At 40.6% G+C, this 19,701-nt stretch overlaps 1 protein-coding gene across 2 annotated transcripts in view; it reads left to right on the plus strand.

Annotated features, from left to right (window-relative positions):
* Positions 1 to 767: 767 nt before the first annotated feature.
* The window catches only part of PDE5A (phosphodiesterase 5A), a 131,415-nt gene continuing 112,481 nt past the window's right edge, over positions 768 to 19,701 (plus strand). Inside the window, exon 1 of one of the 2 annotated variants that reach the window (XM_083571173.1) lies at positions 768 to 1,050. The gene's annotated coding sequence lies outside the window, so the exon portion shown is untranslated. The remainder of the gene's footprint in view (positions 1,051 to 19,701) is intronic. The other variant, XM_083571166.1, reaches the window with a different exon arrangement.

Genomic DNA, 19,701 nt, shown 5'->3' on the forward strand with positions numbered 1-19,701 from the left:
TCTTATGATCTTTCAGACACTCAATTAATGCACATGGAGAGAAGGGTGGGAAGGTGGCAGTCTCCACTGCTGACCTGCTACATGCATCCATTCAGAAAGTTTGGAAAGAAACAAGAATTTGAACCTACATAGATGTTTAACATTTTTCTACCATGGTGGCTATACTGAAATCTTAATAGGCTTTTAATATCCAATGATACCCATTCGTTGTAGTATAAAGTAATATGTGAATGAATGCATATTAAAATATAAACAGAACATGGTATTTATATCACACTTTACTTTCCTGCTGAAAGCACTGCACATACATTATGTATTCTTTACAACCACTCCCCTGAAGGGTATAGCTATCCTCCATCTTGTGATAACTTATGAGACAAATATGATTTACCTCAAGCCATTCGGTAGATTTACATATGAGCTGAGATTAAAATGTGAACTTCCAGTTTATAGCTCTTGACAACGGCACTGAATCATCTCAACAATTTTCAACAACCAATGACAAATCACCCCATTGGCACAATATTGTAAAAATAAAATTGAGGCATTTAGAAGCATCCTACAGAACTGTTTCATACTCACTGACACATTTGGTTCAGATTTGGAAAGGATTTTGGTTGGATTGCCAAGTGCTTTGTACAAACAATCATTTTTGGGGATTATTCGCTCCACTAGTGCTATATTTGGACTGGAAAGTGATCCTGGGTGAGGATGGAGAGCCACTGGGAAGCAACAGGACGGTCTCAAACAGATGACAGTATGTGCAAGGAAGGAGCAACTTAAAAGTATCTGGGCAAATTTCCACATTGACTCAACTAACACTTTTTCCCATGACATCACATTCAAAACAATCTCCATATTACAGACCATATGCTGATTAAAGAGAAACCCCCGCGTTGCAGAAGCATAGAAGAGCTTACGAAAGACTGAGTGTACCCCAGCTGCATGACTGACAAACTACGGATGTTAATGCAAACAATAAAAAAATCCCAAAGTATGCAGAAGAAGGAGCTGCCTCTGACATCTCAGCAAGATGATGCAAATCAAGAGGTAAGATTAAGCACTAAACTGATATGCATAGGTAGAATCGCTAAATGGCGAATGGAATGAACAAAAATAAACAATTTACAAGAAAAGTAGGAAGAGGTCAGAATGGGTGATGCAATTAGCAAACAGGATTATGTTTATGAAGGCATTTGAGTTCCTCATGTAAATAACTCGAAGATGAAGCCATAGTGCTTCGCCCAGTTCAGAAGGTCACACAAAAGTCTTAGGGGGGGGGGGGGAAACACAGGAAAAATAAATGATACTGTTTTTGCAAAGAAATCTTCCTTCCTTCTTTCTTTCTTTCTTTCTTTCTTTCTTTCTTTCTTTCTTTCTTTCTTTCTTTTCCTCTTTAGAAATAAGAGATTTGAATTTAGTTTAGCAGGACTGCATAAGTGTTAATAGTTCACTTGTAACAGCCAGCAGCTGACATAGTAATAACAGCATTATGCCTTAAGAGGAGCAGCAGAAGCAGGGAAGTAGACTCCGTACAATTGTCCATTGATGTAGGCCATTATAAGAAAATATGTGGTAGAAATCATTGTCTGTTTATTAATTGGATTCTTAAATATGTTGCTATGAATTGTGTATTTGTCCACAATCCACCCAAAGTTCCATGGGGATGATTTCTTACCCACTCATAAGTTCCCAGGACGGGTTACAGCAATTTATAAATACAATATTAAAATCAGTTTAAAACTGCAGTCAAGAGAATAGGGATAGATAGACAAACAGACAGACAGATAATGTCAAATGCCAGGGTAAAGTATTGACTGTGTGCAAAACACTGACCGTTGCCATCCCTTATTCCAGACACCAGCCCAAGACCTTTCAGAACAGCAGCAGGCAGCTACACCAACCAGCTCATTCCCTGGTCCTGGCATGTGCCACTTTGCTGTGGCATGCAGATCTCCAGGTGTGCCTTATGACTGGGAAAGGTGATGGGCAGAGGACAGAAAGACCGAGACAATAAGAAGTGGTGGGAATCCACTTCATCAGGAGATTTAAATGTCCCTGTGGCAAACCAAGCATAGCCTAAGACACTTGACTTTAGCTGGACTATACCCATAGCCATGAGACTGCAAGCTGCCTTTATGCTGGAAGTGAGAGTGATATTTTCATCTTGATTTTAAATCCATATCTCTGTTATTATGCCTCCTCTGACTCAGCTAAACCCAAGGCCTTGTAGGTATCTTGCAGGAAGTTTTCATCTTCTGCCATCATCTTCTGCCACCAAAAGCAGTCCCACTAGGTTTGGACTGGTGCCTTCTCTTTCTTGCCATTAGATTGGCAGATGGTTATGGGATCTGCTGCAGCAATGGCCACTTACCCGACTTCGGGGTGAGCGGCGGTTACGGCTCACCACAGCACCTCCACAGCGCCACTGTGAGCCGCGCCATTTTCTCTGTGGTTGTTGCTGCTTCCCCAGCCGCTGTGGAGGCTCTCGGGTCCCCACCAGGCCCTATATTCCATCTAGCCATTCCACAGTGGTTGGCAGTCTTCATTCAGGTCCACTCCCTGGCTATTGCCTGCACAAAACAGGAGAGTTCCCATCTATTTTTCCAAGAGTTTCCTATTGCTGTGATAGGGGCTAGTTGGCAGAGTAGGAGAGAGATTTGGGTGTGTGTGTGTTACTATTTGATCTTTGTATGGAAATCCCAAATAATATACTGAAAAGACCCTGTAAAATCTTCTGTCTATTTTGCTTTGTTTCTACCTTTGTTTTCTTTATGAGTCACAACAACTAGTTTCATATCTCTGCTCCTTCTTGAATTTGCAGTAGTGCAAAGTTGGACATGCTTGTTCCTCTTAAAAATAGTAACCTCTCCACAAGGCTTGGGAATATAAGCTTATCTTGCTCACAGGGAGGCCAACGGAACATTGCCTATTAAAATTGCTAGTCTCAGGTGGAGCATTTAAATATAGTTCTGGCACAACAATAGGAAAAAATTAGATCAAAGTTTTGCGTATCCTCAGAACCAATGAGATCCCATTTTGTCTGCTAGCATAATTTGATAATCAGAAAGATAGTTTTGGTAGCAATCCCATTACAGAAATCTAATATAAATACCGCTAAGAAGTTCTCTCATGTTCAGCTGAAGTCCAGGATGACCACTGTTAAAATAATATGTAGCTGGGCTAGCTGTTTCCAAATCAAAAAGCAAAGAGGTGAGTCATATTCAACTTTCTGTTAAAGCCAGCTTATATTTTTCACATTTAGCTGTTCAGAGCATGTCTGTTAACTCCTGGTTCTTTCTCAGAATGCTTTACAAATCTTACAAATATTTGTGCATAAATGATTTATCGTATCTTTCAAATACAGATTTTTCATAAACAATGAACTTATGAAAACACCTTTGAAGGGTCTCACATTTGCTCTGCTCATTAAGATAAGAACAAAACACATAAGATTCAAATCTGTTGGGTTCTTTTGCACACAATTAGCAGTGTGCAGCTGTTCCAGGAGCGCCACTCTCCACACACAGGTGGGCTATCAGTTTGCAGGAATGGGCGGTTGTGAGGATGGAGTCAGCAGCACAAAACATCCTCAGGCAATAGGAGGCAGAAGATGAATGGATTGTGCCCACAGACTACAAGTAGAACTGTGAGATATTAAAGATACTGATAATAACTTTGATGTAGCACAAATAATTCATATTTCTTTTGCACCGTAACATCTTGTGACATTTTAGTCCCAACTGTGAAGCCTACGCTTTTCGCATACTTTAAGGTGGTTGATAGAAATAAGAGTGAGGGAAATGAAGTCACTGAACTTTAACTTTAGGCCAATTTTAAAGTCCCTTGGTTGTAATCCAGTGTACACTTCATGGGAAATAAGTCCCATTGAACATAGTTGGAGTAATTGTGAATAAGATCATATTGTATATGGTGGCCAACGATGGAACTGGAATAGGAACTAAAGAAGGCTTCTGCTTATAACTTGCCAAGTAGATACTTCTTCAATGAATGATGTTAGATGAATTTGGCAATATTTGCTTCTTTGCTTATTAGGGTTCACTTCCAGTAACCACCCTTTCTTTTATCCTAGTAGCTTGTACAAATTGATTGTTCTGTCATTTGTACGAACAGCCTTCTAAGGATAAAAGTAAAGCTAACTGAATTATAACGTTCTGGTATTTCTTTGTTAAGAGAGGCAGACAGTGGACAGGGAGGAAACCTACGAGACCCAACTAGGTATTGCTGACCCTTTAAAACCATAAATTACTTGCTTTTGTAAAGTGTGTTATGTTGCCATTTAGGAAACTGCCTGCCTTTCCGTTCCTGGAATTAGGGACAGTAGAAGTATTTTGGGAAAACATATCTCTTTTAAAATAATTATCAAGCAGTTTTAACATGCAGTTTTGAAGCTGGGAGCAAATCAGTAAAAAGGAGCAACAAGAAACTGATATTGGGAATACCCACAGAGATAATGTCAATAAGTACTGGGTGCTTCCCACTGTACTTCCATATTTCTCATTACCATTTCTGAACTTTGGACTTCTGAAACTCCTATATCGCAAAGCCAGATGAGTCCAAATGCCTCACCTCCACAATAGGTTAAATAAATAAACAGCTGCTGTACCTACTTGTTCATTCAAAGCAACTCTCATACAAGCTTCTGACCTGCTTGGAAGTAGATAGGGCTTCTGAGGATTTTTGTTAGGCATTCAGCAGTGGAATAGCACACAGAAATGCAGCTTTGCTTGGCACAAAGATGCAATAATGAGGAAAAGGTTTGCCTTTTGGACGTTTACTTGTCAGGAAACTGCTGAAAGTACAGTAGCCTTGCCAAGACAAAAGAAACATCTACAGCACTGGCAGCCCTAATTGTATTGTATTCAGACACAACCTTTAGACTCTTCTTTCCCAAGGCTTGTGTTTTAGAGCCCTGCTTGGACCCTGTATATAGCCCTGTTAAACCAACCATGTTTGCTAGCAACCCCTGTGTAAGTTTAATCCCGTAGCCAAAGTTCAGCACAGAGAACACAGATGATGTTAACACAGCAATCTTGTGTGTAGAATACTGTAACACCTTCCTAAATCCCAGGTAGACAACCTACAGACAGCCTTGAGCACAATGGTGAAGGAGTGTGGTGGAGTCTCCTTCTTTGGAGGTCTTTAAGCAGAGGCTTGACAACCATATGTCAGGAGTGCTCTGATGGTGTTTCCTGCTTGGCAGGGGGTTGGACTCGATGGCCCTTGTGGTCTCTTCCAACTCTAGGATTCTATGATTCTATAGATTACTGAGATGGCCTTGGCTTCCCGCAATAAATAGACAGAAAGAAAAAGGAATGTGGTAGAGAGCAATATTTGTTTATTTTCTGCTAGCACACCTGTTAACAGAAAAGGCAAGGCAATAAATGTAAAGATGCAAACTGTCATCCTCTTAAGAGTATCTCCAGAATGTGTGTTTGAGAGTAAATAAATATTTTAAGAAATGTTTCTTTTCATGACTAGGGAATGCCCTCGTAACAGCATTCTCAAACATAGCCATGATGCAGAAGGCAGTGCCTGCCTTCCTTAGGCTTAAATTAATGTCTTGTTTGTCTTGTTAAAGAAAATTAATGGAGTTGAGGAGCTGCATTAGATGCCCAGCATCTCCAGACTCCTGTCTTTATGGCATGAGAATTATGTTATTTCTATGTTCCTAATGATTTAACAGTCATGATAAGCAGCAAAGGTTGCCAGACAACTGATTTTCACTGGAGTTGATTCCTGACCACTTTCAGTCAATGCATAATCCAAATGTCTGGGTAAAACTGGAAAATACATTTTTTTCTGGCCATTGTTAAACCACTACAAAGAAGGAGGATGATTGCCATGAAACAGTACAGATTGAAATTTCTCCATCAAAAGAATTAATTGAAATATAGCCTTCAGTTATCAAAACACTGCCCATGCTTGAATGATCCTCCAAGCCCACGGCTCCAAGGCTAGATAAACCGTAGACAAATGCCATAACCACATGCTCTTCCCTCACCCTTCCCCGCCTCACATCTTGATTTATTTCCCTGGTTTGTTAATCAGCATTCAGACCACATCTGCATTGTACTTTCAAAGCTGCATTATATCCATTTAATAGGCATGCCTTCCCCCAAAGAATTATGGGAGCTGTGGATTGTTAAGGGTGCTGAGAACTGTCAGGAGACCCCTATTCCCATCCCAGAGCTATAAGAGTTCCCTGTGAAGAGGGACTGATTGCTAAGCACTCTGAAAACTGCAGCTCTGGGAGGGTAGTATGAGCCTCCCAACACGTCTAAACACCTTTAACAAACTGCAACTCCTAGCAGGGCCAGCACAGCCATTAGGTGGGGTGAGGCCTCTGCCTCAGGTGGCAGAAGCCCTGAAATCAGCACTGTGCCTGCCCCACTACTGGCAGAGAAGCGTCATTGATTTTGGGCAAATTGCACTGATCTTGCTGGAAATTGGCACTGATGCCTGCGCCGCTTCTCTGCCAGTGGTGGAGGTGATGGGGCGAGTAGCACAGGCAGAGGTATTGGCAGCAGGTCAGGGTGGAACTTCCCGTTTTGCCTTAAACTGAAATGGGACATGCTACCTCTGACTCCCAGAATTATTTGGTGGAAGCCCTGAGTGTTGAAATCATGCATGGCCAAACTTGGCCCTCCAGATGTTTTGGGACTACAATTCCCATCATCCCTGACCACTGGTCCTTCTAACTAGGGATGATGGGAATTGTAGTTCCAAAAACATCTGGAGGGCCAAGTTTGGCCATGCCTGGTTTAAAGTTGTATCTTGGGGCTTAAGATGTATTGTATGATTGTGGCCTTGTTCTCTGCTGCACCAGAAAGCAGTACTAAAACCAATGGGTGAAGACTGCAAATAAGCTGTTTTAGGATAAACATTAGGAGAAAATTCTGAAGACTATGAGCTGTTCAACAGTGGAAGACTGCCTCCAGAGTTGGTGGGCTCTCATCCTCTGGGGATTTTTAAGCAGAGGCTGGATGGGTATCTGTTAGGGGCTGCTGTAGTTGCCTTGTGTTCACATCCTGGATGGTATGTGGCTAGCTTGTCCCATTAATGCAAGGGTTTCTGCTTGTTTAATGGAACTTCACTTTTCCCCCCTGTGCACCTCCTACATCTTTTCCAAGGGTATCCCACAAAGCAGAATGTTAGAAAGGAACAGGTAATCTGATCATAACCAGTTTGGCCTTCATTCACAAATGCAAGGCACCATTTGATGCTGCAGTCATTAAGTAACGAACTGGCATATGTGAGCCAGGACTTCCTCTGGATAATGTATTTAAAGGCTGCCGCCTGTAGATGCAAATCTAGCCTATTAAAATTTGCTAAAGTTATGTAATTGACCTCAAGGGCGTTGTTCTTGTTATTTGTGGTAGACAATTATCTCCCTAAGAGTCCCTTTCTGCAAATTCCTTCTTCCAGATGGTACTGTATGAAATGCAAACTTATTGTGTGGACTTAAAAAGCTGTGTGTTGCAATTAATTATCTTTCCCAGAATCTGTGTTATTTACAAGTTGCTAATGAAACCTGCTGTTCTTCCTCATTCAAAAATAATTTCGGACTGCTTCTGTTTACATCTAATGCAATGAAGGAGTTAGTTTTTAGCATTGCATTTCTTTTTTGCTTTTGAAGGGTAAAGATAGACAAATCACCTAACAAACCCTGTCAGTTAAAACCTTGTGTAAGGGGGCTTTAGACAGTGTGGCTTTCTCCTCTCCCCCCCAAAAAATATTGGCTTGAGCAGAGTTGGGGGAAAACCCAGGACAGCAAGTGTGTGTGGGGGGGGATTATTACATCTAGCAAACTGTCAGAACTTTTGTAATACCACAGTGTTGAATTCCACCCTACAATTCTAACTTAAGTTGGTTTTCATCGTCTACGGACATGAGAGCAAGAAGTGGGTGGTGAAGCATGTATTTCTATAGACGTTCTGGAGGCAGTTAAATCTAGAAAAAGTGGTCTTTCTTTAAGGCAGCCTTCCTCAAACTGGTGCCCTGCAGGACTACAACCCCAAAGGTTAGGCTAAAGAAGTTCTCAACACATTCTTCTTGTGATGTCAGCAATGAAGTAATAACTATGTGACTTAGATAGGGCATTAAAAAACCCCTCCCAAAGTTAAACTCTCTTAATTCCATCCATCTCCCCATAAGAGGAATGTCAAATGCATTCTGTTGAAATCATTGGGAGTTAAATCAGTTCTACCTTAGTTGGCTTGTGCCCATGTTTCTCATGTTACATGAGCACAGCAGTCTGTGGTATTTACCTTATGCACTAATCTTGTTAGTGCAGCATGCATTTTAGTAATCTGAGTATGGTTCAATCTGAGCAGCAATGCACCTGCTTAATGCACCTCTGATTATTGCTTTTCATTTCACTTTTTGAATCACCACCATGGCCTGTCAGAAGAAACCATTTTCTATTCAATTTTCATATAATGTAAAGAGAGGAGAAAGTACAATTGTATGCAGTGGATTTGGGACGCGGGTGGCGCTGTGGGTTAAACCACAGAGCCTAGGACTTGCTGATCAGAAGATCGGCGGTTCAAATCCCCACAACGGGGTGAGCTCCCGTTGTTGGGTCCCTGCTCCTGCCAACCTAGCAGTTCGAAAGCGTGTCAAAGTGCAAGTAGATAAATAGGTAACGCTTCGGTGGGAAGGTAAACAGCGTTTCCGTGTGCTGCTCTGGTTTGCCAGAAGAGGCTTAGTCATGCTGGCCACATGACCCGGAAGCTGTACCCCGACTCCCTCGGCCAATAAATCGAGATGAGCGCCGCAACCCCAGAGTCGGCCACGACTGGACCTAATGGTCAGGGGTCCCTTTACCTTTATGCAGTGGATTAGACTTAACAGCAGGAACTTCTCTGCCCAGCCCACCATTGTGATGGAGAAGAAAACTGCACCTTTTCCAAATGATTTAGTATGCCACTTCAATATCATTTTCTTCTTATTTTCCAAATCTTTCCCTCTGCCCCTACAGAATGCTTTCCTCTTTCCAGCACTAGACATTAATGTCTGAGGTTTTAAGGGAAAAGACAGGCTTCCCCAGCAAAGCTGTTGACCTCATAGCAAGACTCTCGCATCATTACACTACGGTTATAAGTGGTTATGCCAACATACTTTATTACAGTATATTTACTGAAGCAGAAGAGGGGCTACATAGCCAGCTAAGTAGGAGCAGGGAAATCAGTCTGAAATAATTGCATCTGTACACAGCCTGAGTCAGCTTCTAGTTATGAGTAAGTCTCTCAAAATTTAGGCCTTGTTTACCCATTTCATTTTTCTTCCACTTGTATTAAATAGAATAATTCCCCTAATGAGCACAGCCCTTCCTAATTAGCAATTACCAAACCCATTTCCAATAAAATCCAAGTGGTTGGTTATGGGATGCACAGCTCATGGGGTTTGTGTGGAAGTGCCTATGAGCCCAGCCTGATACCCTTGGGTTGTCTAGCCACATGTTTTTCTCTCACACACCGTCTGTTGTCACAAATAGGTACTAATTGGGATAGTTCTGTTTACTGCCTCATCAGAAAGCCTCAAGCTTTAAAATATGTGGAGTACAAGAGAAAAGATTGTTGTTAACAGGCAATCTCGGTTAGAGATTTCAGGGCAGAATAGAAAATTATAGTGGACCTGAACATTCTACTTTACTGCATCAGAACAATACAGTACAGTATTCCAAATATGAGAACTAAATTGTGAGTAAATGTGATCTTTAGTCTTCCCAGTTAAAAAGTGAACAAACTCTTTTTCATTGAGCCTTGAAGCATTTGATTAATTTTTCTCTGTTCATCTTTCCGTGCAGGGTTGCATTCCATGATTGCATTTAGGGCCAAAAGGAAAGTGTTAAGATCTAGTTCCTGTTATATTTCCAGGCTAATAGAAAACAGGCACCATCATAAATTGTGTTGTAACTGTTCTTCTGCTATTTTTTTTTAGCCTGCAACAGAATCTTGTGGTTCTTATCAAGATGAAGTGTCTGAAACTACATTTGTATAGCTTTTTAAAATGTAGGAGTTATTTTAAAAAAATCAAAAATCCTCCAAAGAATGTAGCCTTTTTATACAACTGTCTGACCACACACTCTTGAATCTCAATAATGGCTAGACAAAAAGGAAACCATGCTAGTTCATGCATCTGTGGTGTTCAGAAAATGTATGAAGCTGCTATGCATTATTAAGGAATGCATATTTTGGAATGTCCATGTGGACAAAAAGGCCAGGACCCGCTTCTGAGGTGTGATAATAGAGTCTTAGTCATTGGCAATTTAAGCTGTGCACATGAAGTAAGGTCAGTGCCATACATGGTCACAAGAACATGGCTGGAATGTACCACCCTGCTTTCATTTCCATGCCTAAGGGACTAAATGTGGAAGAAAATACGATATTCAGTGGAACACATTAGCATAAACCTATGCTGTTAAGTCATGGCTTTTGGGTGAAGCATGGCTGAGCTTTAGCCCAATATTCTGAGTGGTGGGAGAAAAATTCCTGAGCACATATTTTCTCTTATCTTCTGTGGGTGCCATGAACTATAAACTCTGGACAAATGTGTAGCCAAAAACATAAAGAAGCCAAAAAGACAGGCAGAAAGAGAGTGTTGGGGCTTGTCCAGCGGCTGCAATCCCCCCACCTCACACATTAAATGAACATGTGAGGGGATGCTGTTATAAGCTCTTCTGTCACCTCCAACCTTAGTTGCATGCAAGTGCTTAATTGTGAAAACTATAGGTAAGTTTTATCTGCTACATAATGCATGCAATTAAACTCTGCAAATCAATGGCATTTGTCCTGATCTTGATGCATTTGCAGGAAGGAGCCTGGCACAGTCATGTCGTCCACTCAAGCATCTAGGCAACGCTTATTGGTCAAATTAGGCTGAAATTGATTTCTATCTCTAGATTCGGATCAGAGAGTGGTATTCTGAGAGCCGGCGTGGGTGGGAGTAGATGAGAAATGTAGAATGAAGGGTTGACATTTGACAAGTTTTTAAGTTTTATTTTGGTTTCAGTTGTGTGTTTAAATTACTGTAACCAGCTTAGAGCCTCTGGGACTGGTGGGATAAACATCCAAATAACTGAATAGCATTCTAAGGCGTCTTCTTAGGGGATCTTTATCTGTTTACAGTTTGGCTGTAACATAAGTGTTTGCAGTTGTCGTGTACTGAAATGAGTGGGCTGTGATGGAGATCCCAAGATCACTATAGAGATTTGTGATATTTACTTCTCACACTATAGCAGAAGCAGAGAAAGAACACATTTTCCTTTCATTGTGTGGGATAAAAGAACCCGCTCTTAGGCTTCCCAGATTTAAGCATCGAGCTCAACAATACAGTGAGCAATATGTGAGCCCAGACAATATAGGTAAACGGATACTGTCAGGTTTACGATTGGCTAATACACGCCAGATTCAGATCAATTTCAGATTGTAGGTGTAATGTTGGATTGTTCTTTGATAGGCAGAGGGCTAGATTCTGTGACTTCAAAGTATATCAACAGCACAAACCCAGATAATTCTACAATGATGCGAAGTTGAAGCATAGGGGGATTTTACATCGTGGGGAGGTGGAGGGGCGCAGAACCAAAACACCACATGCCAGAATAAAACTTTGACTGTCTTCTAAGTCAACCAGCATATGGTTATTGAAAGGGCTATGAAGTGATTCTGGAAGCTTCCATGTATTATATAAATGAAGCTGTTTACATTTGGACTGAACCAGAAATTCCCTCAGTGACCTCTAGCAAGTGTCTTGTCCTTACTGTTTCTCAATCAACACAGCTGGAAAACTCCACAGAGAAAAACCCCACGTTTCAATGAGAACCAGATGCCATTAAAAAGTTCAGATTTTTCTGAGAAATACATTCCAGAATATACTCCTAATAGAAGCAGAGGGGGAGCACCTTCCAAGTGGGATTTAAATATGATTTTACAGTTTCATGCATTTAAATCTGGTGATAATGTTTTGATTTCTAAAGACAGTTGATTAGAATACCAGTTTGGCTTAGTGGTTTTAATATAGCTAGAGATTAATATAGCTGATCTCTCTCTCTCACACACACACACTTGTGATTCTTAACAATTTTTAGAATTCAGGGTATATGGATCTTCTTGCCATAATAACATGGGAATCCCCAATGTGATCCTTTCCCATTACCACTGGCAGCAGACTTTGTGTTCCCAAATTTCAGTGGCGCCCTGTGCAATGCTAAACTTTGGTGCCCCCACCTCTCATACTTCGTTCTATAGCACTGCGTGTGGTCCAAAATTGTGCACCAAAAATTCCTCTCCTGCGGACTCCACCCACATCAGCTTCTCACCATGGGCTTAACTGAAGCAAAAAAGGCTAATTGAACAGCATCTGAAGGACTTAGAGCAACAGAGCAATCTGGCCATTATAAAGAAACTCTGTCCTTGGTATGCCTCCCCCCCCCCCAGTTTGATTTCCTGGCACCATATTTGTATAAATTAACTATCCCAAAATACAGACATGCCTTCACACTGGCCAGATTGGATGTGATGCCCTCTGCCGTACTTGAGGGCAGATGCCAAAAGATTCCAACTGGGAAACGACTGCCCCTGTGGAGATGGCAATCTGGAAACAGTGGCTCATGTTCTCCTGTCCTGTCGCCTTTATAAAGACCTGAGGAATGAGATCATCACCCCACTCCTACTCACCATCCCAGGCCACCCATCTGAGGCCACATTGTTCTTTCTGTTATCAGATCAAAATGATCAGACAACAGCAAAGGTTGCTAGGTTTATCGAGGATGCAATGAGATTAAGGGCTACTATCTTGATCATTTGATTGTCCTTTTTATTCATTGTTGTCTTTTTAATTGTATATATTGCTTGTTTTATGTTGCTATGGCCGTTGGCTAAGGCAAATGAAGTTTATCTATCTATCTACAGCACTGTTGTGGTGCCCCCAGCAGCTCAGTGTCTAGTTTTATCCAAAAACTGCCTCTGCTGCCAACCTTTTTCATAGATTGCTTTTAAAACCTCCTAGTAGTATGACAGGTTTAGGTACACTATTGACACCTACACTGGAGACCGAATTAACTGTTAAATAAGGTTGTTTATTAAAATATTTTGTGCTGAAATCCAAGACTGTCTGGACCAAATTATTTAACACTTTCTTTGTGCTTTCTCTATATTTGAAGTTAAAATCAAAGCACAGATAAATGCAGCTGTATGAAAGGCATTTGCAGTGACTGCTAAATAACCTCTGCAAATGATGAGAAGATGTAAACAGTTGTCCATCTGCATCTCCCCTCTCCCCCTTTTTGCACTATAAAAAGCAAGCTTCTGGATAATGGATGGCTTTCCACAGATTCTCTCTGAGTGGGAAAAACCTTACAGATTTAATATTTCAGACAAGAGTCTTTGTGTAGAAAATCTGTGATAAAATGCAGCTGTTTAGCTAAAATATTTACAGTGTGTCATCCATTCCCCCCCAAAAAAGACTGCAAACTACACATGTCATCCTGTGCATGTTTACTCAGAAGCTAGTCCCATTGTATTCAATGGGTTGGCTCATCAGGAAGTGACCTTTGGATTGGAGCTTTAATCAACTTAATTGGTTCATGGATCAACAAATCTTTAATCACAACAGACTGAAAACCCTCTCCACTTTATTGGTGGTACCAAGATTGGAGGGTACACAACCATGTAGACATCCTTGCTTCTTCTGCTGTGTGTCATGCAGAATGGGAAAAAATAAAATTAAAGATGGCTTTTCTTTCTAATTCATATCTATCCAAAGCTAGCAGGGACAAACACAAAAGTAATGATGTCTACTGATACGAACGGGAAATACCAAAGCTGTTCCACCTATGTAGAATCAAATACATGCACGGGTGGACTGCTCCAGTATACTTTGAATAGGGGCAAGGTGGAAGCAGGTTAACAGCTAAATGATGCTCAAATGTGGACATGATTTAAACATTCACGACGCTTTGTACAAGTAATAAGAACACTGAATCACAATGCATACATTGCCTTAGAGATCTGTGCAATGGACCTGTTATGCCAGGCCTGCGTTACCATCCTTGCTCTTCTACTGATGGGAGACAGAGGGACAGTGGGTTGTTTTGAGTTGTGGCCATCTGGCAAGAACATTCATGAGCCGAGATTTCAAATGGGGACAATTTCAACTGGCTCCACACCAGTTCTTAGAAAACAAGTGAGTGACTCAGGGAAAACTGTACTAAGTATTTAGAGGTGTCTTGGGGAAACAATGTTATTCTTTCAAAATATGCTTTTTGTCCCACTAAAAATAATGAGATGCCTTGCTTTGGATAAAATAATTAACTTTATGCATTTGTTCCAGACGGGGAATTTGCCATTTTGGCATAATAAAATAGCTTTTGGCATTGGCCTGAGCATTTCCTGTCTTTGGATAGAGAGGCAGGGGAGATGATTTCAAGGGAGGTTATAGTCTTTTCAATTCAGTGAGATTCAGTCAAGATTGCACTTGGCCTTGTGCATTTGGCCTTTATCTGGTTTTATGAAGGTATCATATTTTATTCAGCTCCATATCACTGAAATAGGATTATGCAAGCATAAAAGGAACAGGAAGCCCTTTCTTATTTCTAATGTACCTGGTAGAAAGAACAAAAAGATGAAAGTAATAACAGCTAATGCAATTTTCTCTTACAGTCTTAATGCAAATGCTCTTTTAGATGTTGCTTATCATACACAGGCAGTGAAAGAGTACAGAAAGCAGGGTGCACAGCTGTTCTCTTCAGTTCCTCTGTTATGACATGCTCTTATGCTCAGATCACAAGACAATCAATGTGAAGGCACTTTTAATTATTCCTCCTCCAGCCATGTGAATGTGGAAGAGGAGTGAAGGATGCTATGATACACTGAATGTGCAACACCAAAGACTAAATTAATAGGGACTTCGGCAGTTGTCAACCATTATATCTAAATGAGAACCCTCATTTTTAGTGGCACTATGTGCCTCATTACAAAATGCTAGGGACAAAAGAACAAGAAAGGACTATATCATTTTCCACACTGATCTTTTTAGGGGTGTGTGGCTACCTACTCTCAGGAAAAAAAATGTTGGATGACTAGCTGGAGCCTTAGTCTTAACAACAACAACAACAACAACAACAACAACAACAACAACAACAATTTATTTTTTTGTACCCCGCCCATCTGAGTGGGTTGCTCCAGCCACTCTGGGTGGCTTCTACCAGGGTATACAAAAACACCACCACCACCAGAACAACAGAATGAAACATCACACATTAAAAACTTCCTGATACAGGGCTGCCTTCAGATGTCTACAGAAGGTTGTATAATTTTTTATCTCTTTGACATTTGATGAGAGGGTGTTCCATAGGGCGGGTGCAACTACCAAGAAGGTCCACTGCCTGGTTCCCTGTAATTTTACTTGTCACAATGAGGGAACTACCAGAAGACCCTGGGAGCTAGACCTGGACTGAACAATGGGGACAGAGATGCTTCTTCAGGTATACAGGGCCTTTAAGGCATTCCTATTTTCTAAAGAGCATAGTGAGTAAATGTAAATGAAATGGGGCTAAATTCACTGCTAGCTTAACTCTCGGTTGAAATAAATTCTCTTATATACTTATTTATTTGTCATCTGTTCGTTTAAATTTTATCCAGCATTATTCCAAGAGATCCAGATGAATGACATTATTTTATATCAAGCATGGTCTGATAGTCTACTGCGCATAACCTGATGAATTATGTGCAGCTTGTGGGGTGCACATAGTGCAGGTCTAACTTAGAGAAATTCTTCTCCCCTAAAGCAAGTGATCATATATTTGAAGGATCCTCAACAGTAAGATATACTCTTCACATGACAGATAGTAACCAAGACACTTTATTTAGAACAAACTCAAGCACACATTAGGCATGAGAAAAGCTTGACAGAAATCTTATGTTTTCAGCTGCCTCAAGGCCTGGACTGGAAATCCTCCAGACTCTGGTGAACTGGAACACATAAAATGCGGACTGGATTTCCTCCATATTACAGATTTGATCCGTGATTTTTTTAACACTTCCAAATATGAAGATTCTACAACATCTCTAGGCACTTATTCTCTTCACTTAGTGACTTTTCCTTAGGCTTTAACATGTCTAAGAGCTTATCCACACTTCCTCTTGTCCCGCTGCTTTTCCCTTGGGGAAAACTGCTCTTTAGCACTCAGTTGGAGCAAACAACAATTGAGGTTTCCCCCAGATTGCTGTTTGTTCTGATCTATCACTAAATAGCGGGTTTTCCCTTGAAAAGGAGTGGGGCAAGGGGAAAACTGCTCTGAGCCATGCTTTCTAGACACTACACACACGGAAGTGTGAGTGCACAAAGTTGACCTGAAGACTTGTTCTCCCCTGGAAGTTTAGGGTCCATAATTGCCCAGGAGCCTACTCAAGTCCAGCAGGCTTCCCACTTTAGATATTCAACCCCCAACATGGGAGCTGCTGCTGCAGGAATGGCAATGGGGACATTCAGAGGGGAGAAAGGACAGTTAACTCTCCCACACTCTCCCCTTCACATCATGGTAATAACATTGTTTCTGCACATACCTGCAAACATGTTTGCCATCATCACACAATACATTTTTAGGTGTTGGCTTAGATTAATCATGTGACATTTATTGTTGTTGTCCGACTCTTCGTGACTCCATGGCACTCCTGTCTTCCACGGCCTCCCGCAGTTTGGTCAAACTCATGTTGGTAGCTTCGAGAACACTGTCCAACTATCTTGTCCTCTGTCGTCCCCTTCTCCTTGTTCCCTCAATCTTTCCCAACATTAGGGTCTTTTCCAGGGAGTCTTCTCTTCTCATGAGGTGGCCAAAGTATTGGAGCCTCAGCTTCAGGATCTGTCCTTCCAGTGAGCACTCAGGGCTGATTTCCTTAGGAATGGATAGGTTTGATCTTCTTGCAGTTCATGGGACTCTCAAGAGTCTCCTCCAGCACCATAATTCAAAAGCATCAGTTCTTCAGCGATCAGCCTTCTTTATGGTCCAGCTCTCACTTCCATACATCACTACTGGGAAAACCATGGTTTTAACTATACGGACCTTTGTTGGCAAGGTGATATCTCTGCTTTTTAAGATGCTGTCTAGGTTTGTCTTTTTTAAAAAAAAAATAATATTTATTACTTTTCCAACAATTTAAACACTACAAAAAAAGAACAATACAAAAAAGAACAATACAATACAATACAAAAACACTACATAACACTGACACATTAAACTAACAAAACAAAACAAAACAAAAACAATTTAAAACACATCAATTTCAATATCTTATCTTTCATTCACTTATTTCAACGACCTCCTCACACCTCCCTTTTTGTATTCCACTTCTATTAATTGTTTCAGCAATTCCTTTCCATCTTCCTCTGTTTTCTATCCTACAATTATCTTAACATATTCTAACCTTATTTTTTCCTTTAACTCTATTAATCTATTTATACTTAATTCCTTATAACATTTCTACTAAAGCCATATAACTTCATTCCCACATTTTTCTAACAGTCATTAATTTTACAGTATTTCTGTAAATAATCTTTAAACTTTTTCCAGTCTTCTTCCACCGACTCTTCTCCCTGGTCTCGGATTCTGCCAGTCATTTCCGCCAGTTCCATGTAGTCCATCAACTTCATCTGCCATTCTTCCCAGGTGGGTAAATCTTGTGTCTTCCAATACTTCGCGATAAGTGTTCTTGCTGCTGTTGTTGCATACATGAAAAAAGTTCTATCCTTCTTTGACACCAATTGGCCGACCATGCCCAGGAGAAAGGCCTCTGGTTTCTTCAGGAAGGTATATTTGAATACCTTTTTCATTTCATTATAAATCATCTCCCAGAATGTCTTAATCCTTGGGCATGTCCACCAAAGGTGAAAGAATGTACCTTCAGTCTCATTACATTTCCAACATTTATTGTCAGGCAAATGGTAAATTTTTGCAAGCTTGACTGGTGTCATGTACCACCTATAAATCATTTTCATTAAGTTTTCTCTTAAGGCATTACATGCCGTGAATTTCATACCTGTGGTCCATAACTGTTCCCAGTCAGCCATCATTATGTTATGTCCAACGTCTTGTGCCCATTTAATCATAGCTGATTTAACCATTTCATCCTGAGTGTTCCATTTCAACAGCAAGTTATACATTTTTGACAAATTCTTGATTTTTGAATCTAACAATTCTGTTTCCAATTTTGATTTTTCCACCTGGAAACCAACTTTTTTGTCCAAATTGTATACCTCCATTATTTGATAATAATGGAGCCAATCTCGCACTCTATTTTTCAATTTTTCAAAGCTCTGCAGTTTTATTCTGTCTCCATCTTGTTCCAGAATTTCCCAATATTTCGGCCATTTGGCTTCCGTATTGAGTTTTTTCTGTGCCTTCGCTTCCATTGGTGACAACCATCTTGGGGTTTTCTTTTCTAACAAATCCTTATATCTTATCCAAACATTAAACAATGCTTTTCTAACAATATGATTTTTAAACGCTTTATGTGCTTTTACCTTATCGTACCACAAATATGCATGCCAGCCAAATGCATTATTGAAACCTTCTAAATCCGACACGTCAGTGTTTTCAAGAAGCAGCCATTCTCTCAGCCAGCAAAAAGTAGCTGATTCATAATAAAGTTTAAGGTCTGGCAGGGCAAATCCACCTCTTTCTTTGGCATCAGTTAATATCTTGAATTTTATCCGAGGCTTCTTGCCCTGCCAAACAAATCTGGAAATATCTTTCTGCCACTTTTTGAAACAATCCATCTTATCCAAAATTTGCAATGTTTGAAACAAAAACAACATCCTTGGCAATACATTCATTTTTATCACAGCAATTCGGCCTAACAATGATAACTTCAAATTTGTCCATATTTCTAAATCCTTTTTCACTTCCATCCAACATTTTTCATAATTATCCTTAAATAAATTCACATTTTTGGCAGTCATGTTAACCCCTAAATATTTCACTTTCTTAACCAATGTTAGTGCTGTCTAGGTTTGTCATTGCCTTTCTCCCAAGGAGCAGGCGTCTTTTAATTTCGTGACTGCTGTCACCATCTGCAGTGATCATGGAGCCCAAGAAAGTAAGATCTCTCACTGCCTCCATTTCTTCCCCTTCTGGTTGCCAGGAGGTGATGGGCCCAGTGGCCATGATCTTCGTTTTTTGATGTTGAGCTTCAGACCATATTTTGCACTCTCCTCTTTCACCCTCATTAAAAGGTTCTTTAATTCTTCCTCACTTTCTGCCATCAAGGTTGTGTCATCTGCATATCTGAGGTTGTTGATATTTCTTCCGGCAATCTTAATTCCGGCTTGGGATTCATCCAGGCCAGTCTTTCGCATGATGAATTCTGCATATAAGTTAAATAAGCAGGGAGACAATATACAGCCTTGCCGTACTCCTTTCCCAATTTTGAACCAATCAGTTGTTCCATATCCAGTTCTAACTGTAGCTTCTTGTCCCACATAGAGATTTCTCAGGAGACAGATGAGGTGATCAGGCACTCCCATTTCTTTAAGAACTTGCCATAGTGACATTTATATATGTGCAGAATCCGTAACAGGGAATGGTAGTGAGTTCTGTCCAACTGGATGTTGCTATTAATGTACACTGCACAAGAGGGAAGTAGATTTCTTTGTTGGCTACACCTTTTTATGATTAAAAGG

The sequence above is a fragment of the Podarcis filfolensis genome, assembly GCF_964270895.1.
Source record: "Podarcis filfolensis genome assembly, chromosome: 9".
In the NCBI taxonomy this organism is placed as follows: domain Eukaryota; kingdom Metazoa; phylum Chordata; class Lepidosauria; order Squamata; family Lacertidae; genus Podarcis; species Podarcis filfolensis.